We start from the raw sequence: 22,974 nt of genomic DNA, 5'->3' as shown, positions 1-22,974 counted from the left end.
TTGAATCATTATTTTTTTAAAAAAACAAAAAAACAAACAAACAAAATACAAATTTCCATTCATTCATTTTAGGTAACAGGCAAACACAGAGGCAAATCTCTCCTATAGGGAAATTATGTTGAATATTTTGAATAGCTTCAACTCATTAAACACATCGGAGATTTTTTTTGGGGGGGGGTGGAAGTTCTATTTTAATATACAGTACTTTGTAAACCAGATGTTGAGCTCAATCAAATTGTCTAATTGAAGGGCAACTTTAAAAACGAAGCCCAAAAGCTGAGACGGATCTCGTTTATATTCTATGCTGTTCGAGTGGTGCTTCAGAAAAAAAAAACCCCAGCCCCTATGTGCTTTGAAACCAAGCTTAAAAATAGTGACATTTTCTCACTGCTAACACATTTTTACAACTATTCCACTTGTTATGCATAGCAGATGGTGTTCAAACAAATCAAGAAGTTCCAGAAGCGGAGGGGGAGGGGTGGAGACAATACGAGCAAAGAAACTAAGAAATCCATGTATTTCTTGAGATAACAGGATGAGCTATAGATTTAGAAGGGCAGTAGCCTATAAGAAGCAGGAATTTAAAGGAGATTCCACTTTTTTGCAAGACTGGACCACTGTAAGGAGCTGTCGCTGCATGATTTATGAAGGTTATTTTCTGTATGTTATGGTATGAAAGGAAGTGCAATTAAATGAAGCAAACTCTGGTCACTTTATTTCACTAACTGCGAATTCTTCTGACTTTTATCCATATATACTACAAACCTACCTATGTACCTACCTACCTATCAGTTGCCCAACTTGTAGCTAAGCTTTTTCAGAAAAAAAAAAGAAAGATATTTAAGCAGCAAGAGTCTTCCCCACTCTGGATCAACAAGAGGTCATGCTTTTGTATTTCAACCGTGTGGTTCTTAGAAATGCTGTTGAACTCTGTTTTTATCTGACACCTGCAGTCGGAGTAGCCTCAAGTTAAGCATGACAAAGTCACTAGAAGAAGGGAGGGACAGAAACACATAGTTGATTGTTGGAAAGTGTTAAGTCATATACTAAGCAGCTGGGATAGAGGTGCGCAAAGCCAAGGGAAAAAAAAATCATTATGTTGCATTTAAGCTCAAATTTCAAGAATATACTTGATAAGGCTCCCCACAAAACCTATAATTAGTATGGTTTATTTGGAGAAAGTTGCACCTTGATGTGTCAAGTATTCTGTATCTTTTTTTAAAAAAGAGAGAGTACTAACCAGGATTGAGATTTTAGGACAGGTTGCAACTTGGCTATACAGCCTGGAAGCAAATAGTTCTTTCAAATACATGGACTTTCCCCTTTGTAACTTAATCAGACATCCTGGCTCCACCCCTTACACAATTGCTGATCTTATCGAGAACCATGCTTAGAACCTTAAATGGAAGGAGCAGGGAGTGCCCTGAAACAACAACCTGGATCCAAAGGCTGATTTTGCTGGACAAATCATTAGGATGAGCACCAAGTGGCTCAGCAGGGCACCAGGGCAATCAGGAATGGCATTCGCTAGTGCTGCGAGCAGATATGATGGCCCACATGTTTAGGATTGAGATCCCTATTAGGCCTGTACTATACAGTTATAGATGCAGATGGAGACAGCAGCCACGAAATTAAAAGACGCCTGCTTCTTGGGAGGAAAGCGATGACAAACCTTGACAGCATCTTAAAAAGCAAAGACATCACCTTGCCAACAAAAGTCCGAATGGTCAAAGCTATGGTTTTTCCTGTCGTGATGTATGGAAGTGAGAGCTGGACCATAAAGATAGCAGACCGCCGAAGAATTGATGCCTTTGAATTGTGGTGCTGGAGGAGACTCTTGAGAGTCCCCTGGATTGCAAGGAGAACAAACCTATCAATTCTAAAGGAAATCAACCCTGAGTGCTCACTGGAAGGACAGATCCTGAAGCTGAGGCTCCAGTACTTTGGCCATCGCATGAGAAGAGAAGACTCCTTGGAAAAGACCTTGATGTTAGGAAAGTGTGTAGGCAAGAGGAGAAGGGAACGACAGAGGATGAGATGGCTGGACAGTGTCTGCAAACCAACCAACATGAACTTGACACAACTCCGGGAGGCAGTGGAAGATAGGAGGGCCTGGCATGCTGTGGTCCATGGGGTCACGAAGAGTCGGACACGAATAAACGACTAAATGACGACAATACAGTTATAACAGACGACAATACAGTTATAACAGTTTTATCTCAATCCATTGGCTCGTTCTCTGCTAGAGAGAAGTATTGTACTCCCTTGAGGTAAAGCAAAGCCACCTTGGGTCCTTTTTAGGGGCAAGGCAGGATATAAATATTTCAAATAAATAAAATACACATCTACACAACGTCTTCAGGGCACACTCCACCACTAGACAGGTTTATGTTTGGAAAAGGCACTCTCAACTCTTAACTATTCCTACTTCGTAACTATACTTAATGTGCACATTGTTGGGAAGTGGTTAAGGGGAATGGTAAAGGCCTTTCTACAATCAGGCATGGATCCAAAAGGAAACGTCTCCTTGAATTCTACTGCATGGACAGTCAGTTCTGTTATTGGAATGTGTGGATTCTCAAGGTGCTTGGATGAGACCAATTACCTAGATCCATTTCAATCTAGCATCAAGGTGAATATGGGGCAGAGATGGCTTTGAACACCTGAGTGGATGATCTGTACAAGGAAATGGACAGGGCCAGGAAGGCATGCAATTCCTTGTTAGAACAGCTTCACTGCCTACTGGTCTGCTTCTGGTCTCAGTTCAAATTGCTAGTCCTTACCTATACATCTTGGCTCCAGGGTAACTATATCCCCATTTCTCCATTTCCAGCTCTTTGTGGGGAGGCTCTCCTTTTGGCCCCACTGCCCTCTCAGGCATGTTTCATAGGGTCACAAAAGAGGCCATTTTCAGTGGCTGGCGCTTACCTGCACAACTCTAAGTGACTTGGAGGCCCTAACACCTGAAAGAGCTACTCTCCTTATCCTAACCTGCCATGTCTTTGGATCTTCAGAGAAGATTCCCCCCCCCCCCTCTGAACTGTGTTTTTTCATAATCCTCTTTAGGACCCTTTTGTGTATGCAATAGGGAGACCAGATGCACCTCATCAAAAAGGAGGACATGCATCACGAATAAAAAGGGAAAACATGGGGAAAGACATTGATTTCCATAAAATGGCATACGCTAATTCGTAAATATAGTTCCAAAATAGGAAATTATTTTAATAACTTAAACAGAATTGCCCCTCACTGAATGGGAAAGGCTGTGACCTCTTGTGTCTTTGCCTGAGTCTGCAATCCAGATGCTGCTACCCATGGGTCAGCAACTTCAAGGTTGCTTTATGCTCTGCCTTTTATACCTGTGATTTGTTTATATAGTAATGTTGTTTAATTTTTACTGTACTATATCCCATTTTTTGTTCATTGTCTTGAAATCTTAAGATGGGAGATAGTTTTACACACACACACACACACACACACACACACACACACACACACACACACACACACACACACACACACACACACACACACACACACACACACACACACACATTAGATTCAAGGCCCAGCACCCCACTCAGTCAGTCTCCTCACTGAACAATCTTCTGATTGAGTCCGAGATTTTTTTTCCAGTTATTCAAGGAGGTATCTAGTACTTTTCCACACAAGTGGAAATTGGGTTGTGACTGACATGATTTATATTTGCATGGCAGCAAATCTGGGAATCCAGCATTAATATACTGGTGGAGCATCATGATGCACATTTCAGAAGCACCATCTTCTAGACTCCATGGCTTAGAATGACATCATCCGTATTTCATCCTAAGGTCAATATGGGATTACGGGTCTTCTCTGTGTGAAAAACTGGGAGTAAAAATTGAAGCAGAATATTTCCACAGACTTAATGTCTCACTGCAAACTGAGGAAGAAGTCATTACAGTGGATCAAATGTAAATATTTGAACGAGTCCATCCTGTTCTCATATATTTGTATCCAACATAAGAAGCATGCATTTTATATGGATCTAATGAACACTTGTCAGACTTGTCATACTCTGACTTTTATAGCTCTTCTCTAATCGTAATTAATTGCCATTGTTCAGCCATAGTAATCTATTGGAATTTTGCCACAGTGTTGATAAATTGAAGATTGCACACACTGATAGTCAACCAGGAAGGCTCTTCCTAAGTGTTTCACAAGCAGAAGCACTGGGCAGTGGATGGATGGATAGTCCTGGCAGGTGGACAGGCTGAAGCCTTTTGCCTTGTGTCAAGGAGATATGGAATCAGCACATTGTTTAATCATAAGCAGTGGCAGTGACTAACACAGAAAAAGGAAGATGCATCAATGTAACAAATAACAGGCAATATCCTATTATTATTGTCTTAGTAGTCCTTCCACTTTTTTACACAACATATTTCAGTGCCCTCAAACATTCTGGTACTGACTGAAACTAATCCACTTGTTATCATTGTGATTATTATGAGCTAAATTCAATTTTTAGTTCCACTAGAGTGGATCCAATGAATCAGTGGGAGCTTGGTAAGTTCTGGCTATGTTGTACATGACTCTGGAATTCTCTTTCTCTCTTTTTTAGTTTGTTTTTCTGGAATCTATTTCTGTGATTCTGTTCTGTCAAAAAACCCTGAATAATACAATGCTGTCCCTAAAATGTTCTGAAGATTATCAGCAATGCTTGAAATCACATGACTCCCTTTTTGCATTCGTAGCTGTCTTAGAGAATTCAGTTGCTGAAACAAACTCTGCAACTTAGGATGTTCTTCAGGTTTTTTTGAGCTAATTTGGATAAAAGAAACTTTGCTTTTTAAATCAAGTATACGCAGCTACTTTTATTTCCCTTCTTTTATTCATAGACTATGTACACCCAGCTAACTTAGCCTGGACCCAACCCCTCGACCTGAAGTACATATACTATTTATATTAGAATTTAGAGCTGAAGGTACAATGACCTTTTTCCTTCATTCCCTTTGTGATGCAACATTTCAGGGCAAGGCATCATAGAGAAAAGTATTTTCTCAGAGCGGCTGAAAATTGCAGCACATCAGGCATCACAGTGGGAAATGGAGAGCAATAGCTTCTCTCTCCTATTGCCCTAGTCCCAATGCAAAAACATGGATGGATGGATGGATGGATGGATGGATGGATGGATGGATGGATGGATGGATGGATGGATGGATGGATGGAAGGAAGGAAGGAAGGAAGGAAGGAAGGAAGGAAGGAAGGAAGGAAGGAAGGAAGGAAGGAAGGAAGGAAGGAAGGAAGGAAGGAAGGAAGGAAGGAAGGAAGGAAGGAAGGAAGGAAGGAAGGAAGGAAAAACATCTGATGGCAAACCTTAGCACTTGTAAAGGGCAAGAAATTGGTTTTCCAGATGCCACAATATTCCACTAATGTTTCAGTTATGTCTTGAAACACAATGATATTCTTTCTTAAAATTTAATTTTAATTTAGTTAACATATTTTTCGCCTAAGCAGCTAAAAAGAAAATCCACATCACCTAACGGCAAAGACAAACCTATGCCAGCTATAACACCACAATGGAGCAGCTCCATCAGTAATATATGATCAAAACACATTTTGAAATGGTTACTCCTTCACAGTTTACCTAGTTCAAGGAAGGCATTGATCCACAAATGTCAGGGAAACACAGATCAGTGCCTATGGCATTGAATTGAGCACCTGGGTGGGTTCTTATGGGAGACAGTGGTCCTTCAGACAGTGAGGCTCTTTAGCCCTTTAAAGATCAACATCTGTATTGTAGATTGGAACTGAACATCACGAGGCAACCATTGGAACAATATCAGATAGTTATATACTTGTAGAACACACAACAGTTCACAATCAGGATGCTGCATCTTCAGTCATGTTCCTGACAGTGAGAGAAAGAGAGAGGTCTAATCTATAAATGTAACAGAACAAAGTGGTAACGCAACTTGGTGCTATGAAAGATGATCTCACGTTCAAGGACAGCTTAGAAAAAAACCTCATTTTTAAAAACTGGAACATCTAGAATTCCTAGTGCGTGGCCTCCCATGTTCACTCAGAAGGACGTCCTTCTGTGGGGCTTATTTTGTAGTTATTGGCAAAATCCTATTGGTGTTCACATAAGATTTGTGTAATTAGCTACAGCTAATTGCACCTAATTGATTAGATGCTGGGCATTACTTAGTTGCATGCCTGGCTATACACCAATTGTTCTCCCTGGCACCTCATCATTTAGCTGCATTTAACCATGGCAAATTATGGAATCTTACACAAACACCAATAGGATTCCAGATATTATATTTGGAATTGCAGCCTTGTAAATTCTAACAACATCTTTTTTCCAGTGGGCTACCCTATAAGGGCTTAGCACTCAGAGTTAGTTTGTGTGCATCTTTTCCCATGAAAAGTTACAAATACAAATAAATAATTTCTCAGACTCTAAAATTAGCCCAGGAAATGCTCCGAGGAATAAACATTGTTGAGCTAATATTGCTTTCTGCATCTTTTTGAAGAGCGTGCTATTGAATTAAGCTGGCTCTTCTACTGCAAATAATTATTGAATTAAAGAGAACTTTCAAGTTAACATTTTGTAACAATGTGTTCAGCAACTTCCAATTAAAGTTTTCTATATATGTAGAAAATGTGTAATGAATAAATCAGTAAAGACCACATAATGAAAGCCTATTAGAAGAGTGAATATATTCTTGTAACTCAAATTTCTATACCACTTTGCTATTATCTTCCATCAGAAGAGAACATACAATTACCAATTTTATCTTATCTTGGACTTATTATTGAAGAGTAGTAAAGGAAACTTCATTCCAGAAGCTGTAATGTGATTTTTGATTAATAGTGGGATTTTTATGTGACAAGAATATTTCTCTTAGGCAAAGTATGCACATGCATCTTGGCCTGAACTGACTTGTTCCTGGCAGAGCTTTTCACTGACAATAAGAAGTTGTGTTATTGTATAAATTGATGAGCTGGTGTATTTGTATACATAAAACAGTTTATCTCTTTAGTCCATCATATTGCACGATAATTTGGCATGAGTTATAGAAGACAGCAGATTCTAATCAATGTGGACTCATCAAAAATGAAATACAGGGGAAGCCATGTTAGCCCTAAAGTAAACTCTAAAATCCGTGTTTTGGTGATAACCTTCATTAGGCCAATTAAAACGGCACAAAAATCTATGTGCACACTTTTGAAATTAAGAAAAAAGTATTTTTGTTGGGCACGATCTAACAGAAATATCATAGATGAACTCTGCTAAGTAACAAACTGGATCCGCTTCTGATCTAAACTGGCTATGTAAAATGAAGTATAAAAATCCCCACTCAACTCAGTCTGAGGTTTGCACTTTCAGAAGTATGTGGACCTCTGTAACAGGTTTATTATTGAGTATTAGATGTGAGGAATAATGAGGCTTGGTGGATACTACGTGCTAGAGAATCTTCTCCAAATATTATTCAGAATCCACAGATAGGTTCCACCCTTATTTAAGTTCAACTATAAATTTGTCAAAAACGTTTGTTTGCTCTTTTGTCTTTAAACTGTTTCCCCAACTGGCCAGGAGAAAGTTCCCTGCTAATTTGCACATCCAGTCCATGTCTGACTTTTTTTTAAAAAAAAGCTAAACTGTCATAGTTGTCCCAAATAAACAGAACTGGCCCAATACATTTTACTGCCTGAGAAAAAAAAATTGGTTCTTCCTGAGAAGAAAAATACTAGGGGTTTCAGGAGCTGCAGCTGAAGGGCTGCCATTGCTACTCTGCCCCCAGCAATTACCCCCTAAAACAGTTTTCTTATGTACTCTGTCTAATGGTAGGGCCAACTTTGCCAATAACTTTATAGCTACACAACTTTATAGCTACACAAGATTCATGTACAGAAAACAACACTCAAGCAGCCACACAGTGTCAGAGGTCGCAGCCTCCTTTCCTGTATCACCAACTGAGCAGCAGTGGGATAAAGATTCTATAGAACTTTGCTTGTTGAAAATGACGGATTAATTACTACTAATGGTATCTTAAATTGACACCATATTGCAAAGAGATATAAACAGATGGACTTTTTGCAGTTGCACATAGATGTCACCATTTTTTTTAATTCAATGGATGCTTTTCCCCCAAATGCCTCTTATCTGAACAAGAAAGAAGTTGCCTTTGAGCCTTTGCATCTTTACTTATCAGCTTTCTTTTTCAATTATGTATTTATTTGTAAATGGTGCAGGAAAAAAACTCAAGCCCAAAACCTTGAGATCCTTCATGTCTCTCCCAAGAGCATCTCCTGGGGAACTTAATGGCAGTAGTAGAACTTCAATCTCTTCTCCAGAAGCTGGAAACTAAAGCCCACATTCTGGCTGCTTCACTGACTGGTTGGGTGGCTATGAGCAGTGATGGATAGAGGGACTCGTTTCCTTTGCAAAGTGCCACGAAAGTTGTACAGCCATAAGATCTCAGTGTTTATCTTATTGCTCTCTTTCTCTGTTTCCTGTATTTCCCTGTTTTGGTGCACTTCTCTATTACCTTCTAGGACTTCTATGCATCAGGCAGGCATGTCTTTGTAGAAGTGGCCATCTAAACCAAAGAAATGCTGACCTTGTAATTTACAAGAGATGGGTGCCACATATTCTTCATGCCACCTATATAAAAGACGGGCACAGAGTGGCTCCCCGTGCGCTAGAACTTCACAGGGAAAGCCATAAGAATTATTAGAATATTTTCACAAATCTTATAGTTAACACAACATTAAATAAAAATTTTCTATTAAGCTTGGCAAAATAGACTTTTAAAAGGAAGGGAACCCATATTCCTTTCCATTCATGTTTTTTTATAATGAAATGCTACAGGCATAGAACAAAGTCCTGTTGCCAAAGTGCAATCAGTGCAATTTGGAAGGAAAGAATTGGAGGATTGGGAACTATTATGTTGATGGTAGGTCTCTGCGGTTAGAATGAAAGGAGATCTTGAATAATTTTAGGCTACTGGTGAAGCTATAGAAGAAATGACCAGCGCTATTTTGAATGTGCAACAAATGACTGTCATCTTTATAGCAAGCAAAGAATAGCTAGGCCAGCTTTTTGAACTACAGATGTACTACATATTCTCCAGACTGAACATATTGAGACCTAAATCTAATTGCTAGTCCCACTTACAATAGACACATTGAATTAGTAGTATTTAAATAACTGCTGACATACCATTTAGCAATGGATTCAATGGGTCTACTCTAGCTGGAACTAGCCTTTGGGAAATGCTATTGTCCAACAGTTGTGAAAGGGTCAGGTTATTACAGCAGTACTGGTTATTCTCTGTAGCTTCAGGAAGAAGTAGGAGTAGCCCGTGGCATAGAAGTAAATTCTAAAGCACAGGCTCTCATCAGGATTAGACTTGATGATCCATATGGTCTCCTCCAGATTTACAGTTCTAAGATGATGATGATGATGATGATGATGGTCCCACAGCTCAGAAAGAGAGAGACAGAGAGAGAGACAGAGAGAGAAGAGTAGAAAGCCAAGTGGCAAGGACAACAGAGCAACAGGATGTAAGTAAATCAGACATTAAAAAATGGACATATACCGTAAGAAGTTAAGCTAGGGTGACCGGATTCAAGCTATGGTTAAATCTGGGACATAAAACTTCTCATTTTGAGGATTACTCAGAGAAAAATGTACAGAAATTCCTTCCTGTGAATTCCTGAAAGCTCACGCTGAATATTCACTAGACAATTTAATAGGAAATGTAAAAAAGCTGTAACAGCCCAGTTCACAAATGATTTAAGTCTTACCAGTTGTCTTTACATGGATTTAAACTAGATTAAATTAAATGATTCTTCACTTTTAGTAGGTTTATGGGTCAGGCTGCCAAAGGTAAGATAAATTCAAGGGTAAAGCCTCTGTTGATGTGGCTGTCAGATCATTTGCTATATATATCCCACTTAACCCTAGAGTTCATAGGTCTCCCAAGTCAATACAAAGAGCTTTAATCTCGACCATTGTTGTAGAAGAGGCTTACATGAATTACTTCTTTTAATACTTGCAAATCTTCCTCCCTGACACATCACCCTTAACTTTACAGAAAAGTTGTGTATAAATACCACGAGAGGCTCTGCATGATATCTGCTTGCCCTCTCTGAACTGGTATGACGTGAACTTGGCATCTCATTGCACATATAATATCAATTCATTAATTTATTTTTTCAGATTTCTTTCTTTCTCCTGCCTTTCTGAGGGCGGAACCACCATAGGGCTCACTCCTCTATGTTTCAAGCAGGCCCTTTTGTTCGTATAAAACATGTAGGTGTTTTAATGAGCCATTGATCAAACTCCTCTTGCATCAAGTTATGCCTGCACAGGCTGATGATGCCATATGTCACAAACCGTTATCACTCATTAAAACATCGCTCGCTCGCTCTCTTTCTCCCACTCACCCACCCCACAAACTTGGTTCTGAGGCTCCTTGTTGATCTGGGGAAGCTTTTGAGATGAGGAAGAGGCAGCCTTTAATGCCCCTCAAAATCTCCACCAATGGTCCTACCACTAGGATTGGGACCACTGGGAGTGATTTTCAGGCATTAAAATCTTCCTCCCTCATGCCAGTACCAAGGACTTCCACAGAACAAAGGAGAGCCTCAGAACCAAGGAACAGAAAAGTTTTAATGAGTGATAAAAGGCCACAGCTGATGAGATCATCAACTTGCATAAGTGTAACTTTACGCAAGAGAGTTTTGGCCATAAAATGTTATGTAATATTTGATACTCCATAAGTTTTCCAGGTCTTATGCTACCAGATGAAATCTTCCTGGTTCCCAAGGTAGGGAGACAAATCCCAGGGTAAGCAGATCTAGAAGATAACGTCTGGTTATGTGTTAGTGGTGGCGGAGTGTCTTCAAAAATCTGGGTATGCATAACCAGCTAGTATCAGGGCTCACAGGCTCAATGAAAGGACATTTGTGTACATACAGTATTGTGGCTGTGTACAATATGCTGAACCCAAACAGCCATGAGCCAGGTCAGGAACAACACAGAGAGTCCATGGGCACTTGGCCCTATCATGTAGTTGCACCATGTTTCTGCAATCAGCTGTCCCAACCGCTTCCATCCTGTCACCCCAGCTCTTCCCCATTCCATCTATGTGATGTCACCCAGGCCCACTCCTGTCCTGTGATATTGTAGAAATACGTTGCTATATTTATATAATTGCTAAATCCTAATATATATGGTTATATTTCAAAGATGCAAGGAGGGACATCTCCACAATGTTACAAGGGCACATCTCTTGGTCTCAGTTTTTGGTCCTGCAGTTTCAAGAAATGAGATGCTGTGGCTATAGCAACTTCGTCCTCCATAATATCTGCTGAACAGGATGATGCCCTGTTTTAGCTTAATTCCGTCATCACAAAGTTTGGCATGCATTCATGAATGTGTGCTGAAATAAATATAGAAAGCAAACTGAATTCTGGTGTGGGTCATTTTCCTGCACCTTTATATACTGTAACTCACTGCAAACCCTTAAAAATGTGAAATAATTAAGGTGAAAGGAATAAGGACAGCCAGTTTGGTGTTTGCTGGCTATAGAGTTGGTCTGGGGCAGGGGCGGTCCAGGTCCTAGTTTCCACTGAGTCACTGAACTGACTGAATGGTCTTGGGCCAGTTGCTCTCTCTTACCCTGACCCGTTGCTATGTTGGTGGTGTCTTAGCCTAAAAATTTAAGGGCAGGGGGCTAGCCCAGTCATGAATTGCTGCTGCCTTGACCTTGGCAGAGGAGAAACACAATGTAAATGTAATATATAATAAATAGGAAACAGGAGCATCATAAATTGTTTCTATTGCAGGACTTGAAATAAATGCAGTTCCACTGCATTGTAAGGGCCATATGCCTGTGTTATTATATCAGTCCTTAAAATAGCCTGGATATTAAAATAAAATGAAATGAAAAGTTATGGGAAAGAGGTGAACACCAAACTTTTCTTGACTACTTCAGAACAAAGTATTTGGCTGAGATAGGCCATAAATGCCTTCGCAATTAGTTCTGCTATTTCCATTAGTTCCATATCCCCATAATAACCTAATTAGGAGAATAGGTTTCAAAGCAGCAACATGCTTCTCATAGGGGAAAACAGGAAGTTTTCTGCTGGCATTCGATCCATCTGGCTCAGTTTTGTCAACCCAGCCAATGTGTGAACCAGCCTTTTACATCTGCAAATGCTTGTAGGTCGCTTACGACCTGATGAATGGCAGCTGATAAATCCACGAAGAAGGCTCTCTGTGGATGATACCCAAGAACGTCTTGTAAAACTTCAAATATAGTGCATGGCTGAAATAGTTAAAGAGAAAAAGATGGGGGGAAAAAAAGTCCAAGGAAAAAAAGTTTTCCCAATTTTAAGTGGGGATGATTCTGAAAATAGTTGTACACAGCCATCTTTCACTCGCCCTCCCCCAGTGTCAAACGCAAAGACAGACAAGTCAGGTAACCTGCAATTATATGTAGAGTATATATACATATAATCATCTCTTACTATGATAAAATTAAGATATCTAATGTCTGCACAAATCAGTTGAAAACTCATAATTTTATCTCTGGGTTTATCTTGTCACTAGTTATTTACTGCGCCTCCTTCCTATGACAGCACACCTGCACATACCCTGCATTTTCCTAGATAAGAAGGAGACAGCATTGGGACACTCCACTCTTAAATTAAGGCATTGAGTGCTTGGCGCTTCGGTCCTGTTACAGCTCAGAGATTGACTTCCCTGGCATGAACAGAGTTTATTGGAACAGGTTTCGGTATGCACCTGTACATTAACCCTCTCTAAACAAAACAATGGGCTCTTTTAAAAAGAATTACATCCACTCAGTTGCAGCCATTTGCTGCAGTGGGATGCAGGTTGATTCATGGATAATGGGACACTTTTTTAAAAAAATCACGATGTTGGAATATTGACCCAATTTAGTTTACCATCTTGTGTTAAAGAACTGATCAAACCAATGCAGTGAATCAGGTTGTTTTTCAAGGTGTTCTTTGCTTTCACAAATGGAATTGTGGGTGGATAAAGCTTAACCCCATGGCTGCTCATTTTGGTTTTCAATTTCTGGTTCTTCATACTTCCTCTGGAAAACCAGTATTGATTCTTTGCCATTACCAAGTCAAACCAGAACTGTCCTGGATTCCAGTACTTCCCCTGATCATGCTTCACAAATTCGGCTATGTATATTATTGCCTCTGTAGGTGACATAAAATAAACACTACTTTTTACTGCATTTTCATCTGTGCTCTCCAGTTCAGTGCCAGACCCATGGTACCTCCTATCCTTGTAACGTAGGGGAAAGAGGCTTTTCACCCTAGGCATTTTCTTGAGCTGGAAGGAGTCACTGTAGAAAACTCAGGAGAACAAATTTTAATCAAAAACAAAGCAATATAAACCAAAAATAAAATAAAGCAGGAGGTTTACAAAATGTTGGTGTTCGTGTTTGCAGATATGATTGCTCCATGCTGCTTTTTCTTGTAAAGAATAGTGTGATATGGTGGCAAAACATTCAAATAAAGAGTGTGCAGTTATATAAATTGAGAACGAATGGAGTGTAGAGAAGAGAGTGTTGGACTAGGACCTTGATTTGAACCCCATTTGGCCATGGAAACTCTTGGGAAGGGCAAAACCACTCTGCAGATATCCCAGGTAAAACCCTGTTGGGATTGCTGTAAGTCAACTGTGACTTGATGGCACATAATAGAGCACAAAGGGACGTGGTGGTGCTGCGGGCTAAACCACAGAAGCCTGTGCTTGCAGGGTCAGAAGACCAAGCAGTTGTAAGATCGAATCCATGCGATGGAGTGAGCTCCCGTTGCTTGTCCCAGCTCCCGCCAACCTAGCGGTTTGAAAGCATGCAAATGCAAGTAGATAAATAAGGACCACTTCGGTGGGAAGGTAACAGCGTTCTGTGCCCAAGTCACACTGGCCATGTGACCACGGAAGATTGTCTTTGGACAAAAATGCTGGCTCTATGGCTTGGAAACGGGGATCAGCTCCGCCCCCTAGAGTCGAACACGACTCAACAAAAATTGTCAAGGGGAACCTTTACCTTTACTAATATAGCACAAAGATATTAATTGGCTAAAATAGTCACTATTGGGGGGGCAGGAGAGAAACAGTTACATACTTTACCATTCTTGATGATATCTATGAGTGTCTATATCTATACTCTAAATATGTTGCAGACACAAGAGGACACCAATGCAATCATGGCCCAAATAATAACAACATTCAATTTAATATGTGCTTCAGTTTGGAGCGGGAAGTAGCATTTTTTTTGTGTGACAAAAATATTATCCTTTTGGGCATCTGGGGAATAAACTCTGTCTCCTGGCAACAGGATCACTCCCCTAAAAGAAGGTCATCTGCATGAATTAACCGATACATATTTATTAAGCAGAAAGCCTAATGGATATAGGAGGACTCAATGAGCCCTTATAGAAGATGGCTTTGCATGGGAGGAACTAAGTAGGGTTGCCAGCTCAATTCTTTGGGATTTCAGGGCTAAAACATGAGACTAGGGGGCCTGAGTCATTTGGGAATCATATAGAGCTAGAAAAAGGATGGAGGATTCAGAGGAGGGTTAATAGTGAAAAAGACAATAAAGACTGCTGCGGATTAGCCCAGAAATGTGGAAAATGTCAAACTGGAGTTGGGAGTGGTGAGGACCTAGTCCTCTAAATTGACATTGCTGCCCAATAGAATTCACTATGGAATACACAACTAGTCCGGATTAGACAGGCATGCTGCAAGATGCACTGGGAAAAGATGCTTATTGAAACTGCCCAGAATGTATGCTTCCAAATTGCCATTTGTTTTTTAAAAATAGCAACAGGCAAACTGCTGTTGTTCTGTGTCATAAAGTCAGAACCAACTTATAGCAACCCTAACAGGGCTCGCAAGACAAGTGAGAAATTTAAGGAGTGATTTTACCAGTTCCACACACCTCGTGAGTTTCTGAGACCAGTTGGGGAATCAAATCCTGTTCTCCATCACCCTATCCACTACACCACACTGGGAATCTACAGGCGACCTACTTAAATATTATTAAGGAAAATCCCAGCTTGCTCTTTTACAAGCTTGCCTTTGCTTCATTATGAGCAGCCCAAGGTCTGAGGAAAAAGGGCATCTGACTCTAAACTTTTAGGGTGAGGCATCTGCCCTTGTTTGGACCATAAGCTTCTCCTGAGTTTTACTTGGCACACGCAGACTTTATTCTGTTCTGTGAAATAAAAGAGAGCTGAAATATGCTTTGCCACACTTTGGTGACAACATTGTCCAAGTCATAACATTAATGGCACTTTGACAGTACATACAGTTTGGCATCCTACAGCCTGTTGACATTAGACATTCTAGAGATAGCTGTAGCAAATGTCATATTGGCTGCGTTTTGCAGAGACAGGAAACATTACAATTTTTTTGGACTGAAACTTTTAGAAGAACTCAGCCAGCAGAAGTACTGAACGTGTTGGCTGAGATACTCTTCAAAGGATCATTCTAAAAAGCAACATTTGTCATCTCTGATATTTTGCCTTGTCTGGTGAGATACAATGGCATCTTCATTTTTTACAAAGTTTGCTAATTGCAAATCCAGTTTGAGCTAGAATATTGTGAAGTTTATCAGGGAAATATGGCTTTCATCATTTTTGTTCCAGCATAGCTACTGGAAAAATATAAGACCAACCCTGATGTTTGGAGGAATTCCACAAGTGTTGTTGGGGAGATGTGACGCTCATCTGAATGCAAGTGACATCCTATTAGAAAGCAACTTGACGTATTCACTTCTAAACTTGCACAGAGAAACATAACTGTAGAACAGAACAGACAATGATACAGTATAGGAAATACCACTGTATCAAAGGGTTTACAGTGGGTGATCATAAACTTCAAGGTGGAATTTGGGTCTGATTTATAGCCCTTGCAAACTCACTGAAGTAAAAGGCTATTTGTCTACCTATTCTTCATGTTCAGCTAGTGCTCCATATATGCCAGTTCTTCCAAGCTTTCATGAGAAATACCTCGGGGTGATTTCTGTTGTTCATTCCTCCTTCATCATATGATTATAACCAGATGGCAAAATATTCTTTTCCTTAGGTTAAAGGTACTCAAAGACAGCAGTTCATACTGACTTAATCTAAGGCTGATGAAGTGGTTTGTATCTTTGGAGACATCTAGATTGAATTATTACAGCACATTATTTTATGTGGTCTTTTGCATCAAATTCCTTGGATAGCATTAAACTGTGTAACAACCAATGTTCTACAAGCTAGTTCCATCACTGATCTAGAAACACCCTCAGACTGCTGTCACTGACACGACTCTTAAAACATGTTATAAAAGCACCAGTGTCAGGCTCCAATGCACTTCACTATCTTGATCTAATCTTTTTCAGCCAACACAATGAGCAGAGCCCTGCAGGAAACTGTCCTCTTGGCCAGTGATTCTTCTAGTGAATTGTGTAATTTGGTGTTTTTTTTTTTTAAAGGCTGTAATCTTTAAAAGGCTCTTATCTTCCTAGACATATAACAATCAGCTTAAATGACATGCACCCATACAGCCAAGAGCTTAAGATGTTCCCTTTCACACATTCGGGGAATGTATGGGGGGGTGCAGTAGAACTAATGTTGTTGTTGTTGTTGTTGTTGTTGTTGTTGTTGTTGTTGTTGTTGTTGTTGTTGTTGTTGTTGTTGTTGTTGTTGTTGTTGTTGTTGTTTGTTGTGTGCCATCAAGTTGAAACTGACTTATAGTGACCCTAATAAGGCTTTCAAGGTAAATTAGAGATCTAAGGAATAGTTTTACCAGTTCCAGACCTCCAGAGAGTTTCCATGGCTGAGCACGGATTTGAACCCAAGCTTCCTGAGTTCTAATCTGTGTCCACTACACCACACTGGGACTGATATTAATGATTTATTAGTTACATCTATACAAGTTGAAGATGCCATATGTGGGCACCCTCTTTCATGATCTCTGTCAGATTGATCAAAAACTGAGTTCAGAATTCCCTTTCAGAAGGGAGTGAAGTGATGGAAGGCTGATGGGATTCTCAGGATGTTCCTTTGCCAGTTGGAAGTCTGCTATGGGGCTTAATGTCTCAGCCCATCTCTTCTCCAACAGACACATGGAACCCCATCATCTAAAAGCACCCCCCCATTCATAGAGCAGGTGCATTTCTTTCCACATTCAGATTGGCCTCTTCCACATATATGTAGCTCTCTGAATCTGCCTGTAATCTAGGAGGCTGGGCATGGACAGTGGCTTGTTGTCGGTTAAAGAATGTAATGGCAACCTTCACCAAAATTATGCACAGTTTTGCATAGGCTGCAGAATTTTAAAAGCTGATCAATACAACTGGTGAGGTAAAGAAGGACCCTGAAGAATTTAAGTCAGAAATTAAATCTTTCCCAGACCAATCACTGTCCAGAATGTTGCTTGAAATCCCTCTCAAAGATGTATTTTTGTCATTGAGTCTCCTCAAATTCTGAAAGGTCTTGATGGCTCTAGAAGCTTCAGGAGTGTGACAAACAGTGCTGGCAAGAGGCTATTATGATGGCATTGGAGCAGAAGGTCCATGCAACTAGTGCAAGCTACAAAAGTGACGAATCCCTTCGACCTTCAAATATTCTGCACAACACTCTGATAAAGATAAAGGTAAAGGTTCTCCTTGACAATTTGTCCAGTTGTGTCTGACTTTAGGTGGCGGTGCTCATCACCATTTCCAACCCATAGAATTAGCGTTTTGTCTGAGAACAATCTTCCGTGGTCATGTGGTCAGCGCTACTAGACATGGAATGCCATTACTTTCCGACCGTGGTGGTACTTATTTATCTACTCGCAATTTTTTGCATCTTGCATGCTTTCAAACCGCTAGGTTGGCGGGAGCTGGGACAAGTGACAGGGGCTCACTAAGTTGCATGGATTCGATCTTACAACTGCAGGTCTTCTGACTTTGCAGCACAGAGGCTTCTGCGGTTTAACCCGCAGCACCACCACAACACTCTGATAAGCCTTAGCAAAACTGCTCTCCCAGTTCAGAACGAGATCCAGATCTGTCCCTGTCCGAATTCTATGTATCTTACATTAGCAGAGCTTCATGTATTGATCAAATTGCCATGTTCAGGCAAGGATAACAGAAAAAAGGCTTAATTTTAACACAAACACACAAATCCCAACACCAACACCATGGAAGATCTTCTGAAGGGCAGAATATAAATCATTTAAATTACTAACTAACCAACAAAATGAATAGAGATTCAAGAAACCCATCTTTTGTTGCTGGAACTGAAAACTATTACATATTCTGAGCTGCAGAGAAATAGGACACCAATGCCTGTAGCCAGTGATTTGAACTAGAGCAAGAGGAAAGTAGCTAGGCCCGCTCTGTTTTCCTCTCTTCCCTTTTGCCAGATTTAATAAATACCACCAGATTTCACATTCATCTCTCCTCCCCTTTTTTTTGGCTGCAAGATCTTAGCTGTGGTAGATATTTTTGGTCAAGTGAGCAAATCATGCTGAGTTAGTGCTGAACAACAATAGCAGCAAGAAACAGCACAATAGAATATGGGGTCTTCAGAGGAATTTCTTTCAAGAAGGACATGAAATTTTGAAAGGAATTTTAGAGTACAGATCAGAAGCACTGAATGCAGAAATGTAAGCAATTTTCTCAGCATAGCTAGGAAAATCATTTGGATCTTATTTTGACTTTAAAATCATTTATCCAAACTTGCATAGAGGGTATTCTTTGAAAACTTGTGGTAGTTCGTTCTTTGGAGTGCTGGCAACATTCTGATTTCCACACACTTCCCCACCACCACCCTTTCTTCAGAAGAGGCTTGATTTGAAAACTTCAGGTATTATTTATTATTCAGGTATTATTTATTATTAATAATAATTAATAAATAATAATTATTTATTAATTTCCTTTTTATACTGCCCATCTGGCTGAGGGCAATATAAAATTGCAAACATTAATTAAAAGCAGAAGGCAACACCTTATGGCGAGACGTGTGCTACATATTTAACATAGGGCGGTGTAACTTTTCTGAGGTCCGACCATAATTCATATGCAGCAGGTATTATTGACATACTGCGTTGATGCAAGGGCCTCCTTCAAGACCCACAGTAAGCACAAAATACTCAGCCTTATTCTAATGGAAGGTGTGATAAAATGTTTGTAGTTGCTTCAGAGCAGCAGTTCAATGAGGTTCACCCAATACTGAGTACACTTTTCAGGAAAACTAGAGTAGTACAGTGATTAGAGTGCCAGGTTGGGAATTGGAAAACCTTGGTTCCAGGAGTGGCTGGTGCCCATTGTGGCTGGTGGGGCAACATGGCAGTCAAGGGTGGGCAGAGTCAGGCACAAGAAAGAAAATTTGGGGCAAAAGTGCACATTTACACTGGCTGGCAGCCAGCCAGCCAGCTAGCCAGCCAACCAGCCAAATACTCACATACTGTAGATCAACAGGTGTATGTTCACACAAGCAGAAAAATGCACCTTGCTCCAAATAAGACATACCTGCTGTTGTTCCCCTCTGGTCCCTCACCCTTTCTCTTTCTTATTTGCATACTCCCAGAGTACTATGAGACTAGGAGTCCATCAGGAGGAGAACACAGGTAGAGCCTCTGCTTTAGGTAGAAAGGTATGCAGGAGTGGACTGACTAGGCCAGGAAGGGATGCCCCACTTGCCATAATGGACCAGCCACCCTGCCTTGTTCTACTCATCACTGAGCCCTGAAACTCCTTGGGTGGCCTATGGTCAGTCTTCCCCTCTCAGCCTGGATAGCCTCAATAGCCTCATAGGGTGGTATGATGGAACTGGGAAAGGGAGAGCCAGGTCTGAAAGAAAGGCAGGATACCATGGTGAGAGTGTTGGACAAAGACTTAAGAAGTACCAGTTCAAACCTTCAGTGAGCCACGAAATCCTTGGGTGACCTTTGGCTAGTCACTTTGTCTCAATCCAGCCTACCTCACCTGATGCTCAGAGAAGAGAGACATGTTTGCAGCCTTCAGCTCATCGTGTGCAAAATATCACAGATAGAAATAGTAATACATTTCCAAATCAAATAAAATAAAATTCAGAGATTAAACTGAACATTTAAGCAGTAGTTGGAATTTTATGAAACTAAAAGACCTTGGATTATTTGCTTTATGGGCCTGGCTTCCTATAATCTTTAGTCCATAGGCATTTATCATCACCACTCAACAATGTAATCTTATGCAAGAGTAGTGAGCTCATACAAGTTTTCATCCAGGTCCAAACTGTTCTGTTCAGAACTGAATTGACAATTTAAACAGATGTGCTTGCATCAGAGCAATTAGTGATCTATGTTATTTTAAAGACATCCAAAGAAAATGTTCTTTGGAAGATCATTTTCATTGTATGCATATGTGGGAAACCTTCACGTAATAAAAATTACAATTTCTGGTGACCACCCGCTTGTTAATAAGGTCAGCCCATTCCAAATACAGTGTCATGTCTCATTGGAACCATTACATACACCGGGGGAATCTTGATCCATTTTGGAACTGTGAATTCTCTCCTTATTCACTAATGCAGTGTCATTCTAAGAAGCACTGTGCACCACAGGATCTACTGTAGAGTTTTTAAAGGCAGTTTAACTTAGCAAGAATATTGTGGGCTAAGTGTTATTCATTAATTTTATCACTGCCCTGCTAATGAAGACAGATGTCACATGGCAACCAGTTTATCCAGATAGTATAAGATGTTATTTGACTACCCAGTTTATTAGTGATGGTGATTCATTGCCATGACAATGGAGAAAAACAGATGATTTAGAACATATGATGAGGTAATTTTGCATCTCTCAGCCTTGGTAATGAATCACTATTTTCCCACCCTCTCTTGACCTAATTTTCAAAAGTGTGTAGTTGTATTAGACATAATGATGAAGATGCTGTCTATTAATCTTCTGAATTCATTTGCAGTTCCTAGGTATGTCTCAACTGCTGGTTAAAGAAAAGATGCAATGAGTCCTTGAGCTCCAGATAAGAAGTTATTATGTAGAATTCAGTGAAAAGTTTCTTTTATCCAGTGTTTTGAATTTATTTAGATGGGTTAAAAAAAAACACTAAAGTCGTATTTGCATAACTGTTATAGCTGCATAGCTTATGTTCGTAGTTTATGCATGAATCTTCAGAAGGTTCTGAAAAGTTCAGTAGGGCAATCACAACTAAGTACATGGAAATAATGTGATGTGCCATCAAGCCATTTCTAAAATATGATCTGATCAGTTAGCGGCCTATCATCAATAATCTTATTTTGATCTTCCAATCACAAGCCTTCCTTTATTGAGTCAATCCATTTCTTATTTGATCTTCCTCTTTTCCTGTTGTGTTAAAATTTTCCCCTATTGTCTTTTCCAATGAGCCTTGCCATCTCACAATGTGCCCAAAGTATAACAGCCTCAATTTAGTTATTTTTCCTTCTAGTGGGAGTTCAGTCCTGATCCAATCAAGAACCCACTTATTTGCTTTTTCTGGTGATTTGTGGTATTTTCAAAGCTCTCCTTGAACACCACATTTTAAATGAATATTTTTTTCTTTCCCTTTCATATGAGGATATTTGGAAGGAATTGTGGTAACTATGGTCTTATCCTCAAATTTCATTTAAAATTGTCTCCCTTATTGTTCAAAATATTAACCATGAAATCTTATGAAATTCTATTTATAACTAAACTCCACTGAATTCAGCAGGGCTTATTTTGATGTAAATGTGTATAGAATCAGAGCCTAAGAGTGCATTCTTGTGCATGTCTATTCAGAAGCTAGTACCACTTTGTCCAAAGGTTAAGATAGACTAACTGACTGACTGACTGACTGACTGACAGATCGATAGATAGATAAACAGACAGACAGACAGACAGACAGACAGACAGACAGACAGACAGACAGACAGACAAATTAATCACAACCTAAATGTGTTGATTGATGTTGTAGATATTAAGGAAGGAAAACACAAGGTCTTCAGTGTTGTTATAGGCATGCAAATTGCAGATGTTTAATCAATTAATTAAAACTATAAAATAGATTTCAGAGTAATTCAATTAAAAGCTGATCTGAGGTTATTCTCAACAACGCAACACTTAAGCACAAACACTGCCTTAAAATGCAAAAATAAAAGCAGTAAGCATTGCATAGACATGTCTCATTTTCAAAGGCCAGGTGAATACCATGTCAAGCAAACATGGGTGGGTGTGCATGTAGGAGGCAACAAGGGCACTTAGCTCTCCTGGAATTTTAAATTGGTTTATTTTAATGTGCAGAGGCAGACACATTGGCTGAAATCCAGCAGTAAGTCACAATTAAAGTAGGCCTGATGAATCAAGGGAACTTACATAGATTAAACTCATCAAATACTCACTGATTCAATAGATTTACTCCATGACTTATTACTGGATTTTAGTCAGTGTTGTAGTGGGGCTAACATACCAGTATACAATTTTTGCTGCTCTAAAAATGTTCCCGCAGAGTTCTTCTGACATCACTGGAGCTGCATTTCTTCAGAAATGTGGACTCATTTTGGAGGCAGTTTGAAATGTCCTTCTGCTTTTGTCAAATTAAAAGAAACAAAAGAGAACAACAAAGGATAAAAACACCAACAATCTCTTTTATGACATCCAAGAAATCAAAGAGAAACCTAAACCAAAACAAAGGTTGCCATATAATCAGCAAGGTGATATACTACCTTATCAGGAAGATGAAAACAATATGCTGAAGAACTGCATAAAAGAGATGGAGGATAACAGATTCCTTTGAAGAAAATGTTTTGCTGAAGAACCTACAATTTTGGAAAATGAAATTAACATTTCAAAGCAACTGGAAGAAATAAATCACTAGGAATAGGTATCAGGGCACCCAGTGTGTGTAATCAGTAGATGGTCAATATAGAAATCAAATAGACTACATAATTGGAAGC

This window comes from Pogona vitticeps, chromosome 1 (assembly GCF_051106095.1).
Source record: "Pogona vitticeps strain Pit_001003342236 chromosome 1, PviZW2.1, whole genome shotgun sequence".
In the NCBI taxonomy this organism is placed as follows: domain Eukaryota; kingdom Metazoa; phylum Chordata; class Lepidosauria; order Squamata; family Agamidae; genus Pogona; species Pogona vitticeps.
This window is presented reverse-complemented; position numbering follows the sequence as displayed.